The 3,296-nt window shown below is 47.7% G+C and overlaps 1 protein-coding gene across 2 annotated transcripts in view; it reads left to right on the top strand.

Moving 5' to 3' along the window:
- Positions 1-3,296, top strand: part of LOC118737170 (protein single-minded) — a 133,247-nt gene that overhangs the window by 126,643 nt on the left and 3,308 nt on the right. The window lies entirely within an intron of this gene.

Raw genomic sequence — 3,296 nt, forward strand, 5'->3', positions numbered from 1 at the left:
TCATTAGAACTATGTATAACACTAAACAACAACACCGTACTGCGACCCAGCCAAATGGTCACAATGACGCGGCGCCGACGCAAATAACGCCCACAACAAGAGCACAACTTGTGCTTTACCACCTCAATGATCCCACGGATCGCACCAACCAGTAGCAAATGCTAATGCACAAAATCGTTGGGTATATAGTGATGATGGGGATCGACAATGACGCTGGTATATTGTGGCGGCACACTGACACCCTTCTCCACGGCGACCGCAAAGGAGCGTGCAATGTGCTCCTGCTGTTGTTGCTCTTGTTGCTGTTGCTGGTCATGTTGCTGCAGCTGCTGCGCAACCAAAATATGTTGCTGTTGCGACTGCAGTGGATGTATGGGTTGATGATCCATTTGCGCTGGCTGTTGCTGTTGCTGCTGCTGCTGCTGCGTCTGTGATGGTGGTTGAGATTGAGCTGGCGCCTGTTGCAGTGGAGTGACGTGACTTGCAGCCAAAGCTTGCTGTTGCAGCTGGTGTTGTTGCGTGTGATGATGCGTATGCTGATGATGTTCCAGAAGCTGTAGGTGATGTTGCTGTGATTGCTGCTGTTGCGACGCGGCCGGCGCCACCATAACCGCCTGTTGATGCGAACTGCTGTCCGACAAATAATGCAATTCAAATGTATGACTCAACTCGCTGTACGTCGTCTGCGGAGAAGTGCCGTTCACTATCGACGCATTGCCCGTGGACATTTGTCGATCGCTCTCCGAACTGCTGGAGCAGCTGTTGGAATTCGCGGAGTACGGCCTGTTAAGTGCTACTGTTGCTGACGCTGATGAAATATCTACCGCCGCATCATAGTAGTAATGTTCGCTGCCTGAGTTGTTATTATTGTTGACTGTGCTAGCAGTGCCAGCGCCGTAGTACCCGCCGCCGCCGCCGGTGGTTGTGTCCGGGTATTGTATCTCATGACCGAGCGCGCTGCCCGAAGAAGAGCTGACGACTAGATCGTTGATCGGCGGGAAGAGCGGCGTATAGGTGAGGTTATCGTGTTGCGGCGGCACTTCGTGGGCATGGGCGTGCGCGTGCGGATGCGGATGTATGTGATGCATATGATGCGCATGCTGCATATGTAAATGTGGCTGTTCATGCGCGTGAAGATGCGGTTGATGATGATGCGGATGTGGATGCGTATGCTGCGCATGCATTAGATGTGCCGACATGTAGGCATTATTGTTGTTATTATTGCTATTGCCGCCGCCGCCACCACCGCTGCTGCTGCTGCCGCCAGTTAGGACTGGTGTGAGCACATTGGGTGGTAAATGAACGCTAGCGCTCTCATAACAGGGATCCAGTTTAGGACTTACGCTGAGTGCGGCACAGCTGGGTGATGCGCCCGCTGCAAGGCCGTTGCTGAGCGCCGGGTGTGTGACAGTGGCAGGCGCACGCGTCGTACGCAAAGATGGCGTCAACGCAGCCGAAGCGGTGATTGGCTCACTCTTAACCACACCCGTTTGGATTTCATTGAGAATCAAGTCTTTGGCCTCCTGCTCACTGCAAAGGTGGATGAAAAAAGGTAAGAGAATAAAGAAAAACGGAATTAGTAGAGAAACAATGAATACAAAAGAAAATAACATCGGATATGTATGTATGTATGTGGGCATGTAAATAACGATGTATGTGTATGTGCGGGTCTGCATGTAAGCAATTGCCGTTATACATACAGAATTCTTTCGAAAACTCAACTAGGATCATAACAGACGTCCCAAATAGATGAGATGGACGCTATAAGTTAAAAAAATTCTCATCTCGCTCATTTGCGCCCACGTTCGACGACGAAGGATTAGGCGTCCAAGGAGCCCTTCCATGCGGGCTGGGAGCGCACATACGAACGCTGCCTCAGTCACAATGGTGATCTCATTGTCAAGGTGGGAAACGGAATAATCCTTTATTCCACCGTTTGACAATTCAGCTTCCACTATGAAATGCCCGATAACGGCTCGAAGTTTGATCGACTTCGATGGGCCCCGAAACAGCAAGCTACGTGGCTACCTCCAGATCAAAAACGAAAAACCAAATCGGTCTTGTTGTGATAGGCAGAAGACACCCTTCCAGTGTTTCAAGACACGCTCTCAGTATTTAAGACGTGCGTACGATCCGAGGAAAAACATAGTCTTCGACTACTATCTGGATGCAGCCAAGATGCGCACCAGTCTGTGCAACAAAAAATGTCCATCCAACAACGCAAGGAAAGCTGCAATCACAACAGACTGCCAGCGTCCTCGGCACTCGACTCTAATATCTTTTCGCTGAGAGCACCACATTTTCTGGTCATTACGTACCGCCGCCGGCGAAAGGGTTGGATTTCAGTGAGTCCGAAAGAACAGTTTGTAGAGAGACAAGATGCCGCGTACTAGATAACGCTGCGAATGAGAAGCCCTAATACGTGACTACGAAAAGCTTGAAATGCTGAGCGGTATAGGAAAACCCCCGAAAATTGTATTAGAAAGTTAGGCGACTTACGACATGTTTCAATACCAGGACGAATTTCTGTAAGAACAAACTCGGAAACCTAGTAAACAATATCCTGAGTGCGCGTAAATTATGGAGGCAACGCAAATTTACAACTAAACTAATATTTAACTCAGTTGTTGTTATTTTTATCTATTCTAAAAGGTTCCCAAGTAATTCCAGCAAAGGCGATTTAGACGCGAAAAACAAATGTTGCCACGTCTTATTTTGTTCAAAGCAGATACTTGGATACCTAATTACATGTAGTTATGCCAACCCCAATGAAGTGTCTAACTGCCGTCCCTAAATTGGAGCCCTAAGCGTTGCGTTATCCATTGTCAAACAGTGTCATCGCGCGCTATACCCAAATCAATGCGTCGTCAATTTTGACGTTTTCTCAGGTCCTCTCGTTTTTATTCTTATTTCCTCTTTCACTTTTTTGTCCTTTCTCTTTCTCTTCGTCTTCTGCATCCAACTTCAGCACGTAACGCCCTGTCAAAAATGAAAATTCCATTTGCTCGGCGTTAGCGCCGCGTTATTGTGGGATGCTTCATACAAATTGTATGGTCATGAGGATTTTTGACAGTTGCTTGGCGCTTGACGCGTCAATTTAGGGATGGCAGTAAACTGCGAAGGGGAGACCAGTCAGTAGCGAAATTGCTCCCATACAGTCCCGCCTGCTCAATGACGCCCGAATATTATTATCTTAAAAGTTAATGCAAAAATTATAAAATCTTCATCTTCGTGGAAAAGAATTAGTAGTTCATAGCGCCCAAAGTAATGAGAGTTGCATCTTAAAATTTTGTTCA

Source organism: Rhagoletis pomonella, unplaced genomic scaffold (assembly GCF_013731165.1).
Source record: "Rhagoletis pomonella isolate Grant_MI unplaced genomic scaffold, Rhpom_1.0 Rhpom_scaffold_00004, whole genome shotgun sequence".
NCBI lineage: Eukaryota > Metazoa > Arthropoda > Insecta > Diptera > Tephritidae > Rhagoletis > Rhagoletis pomonella.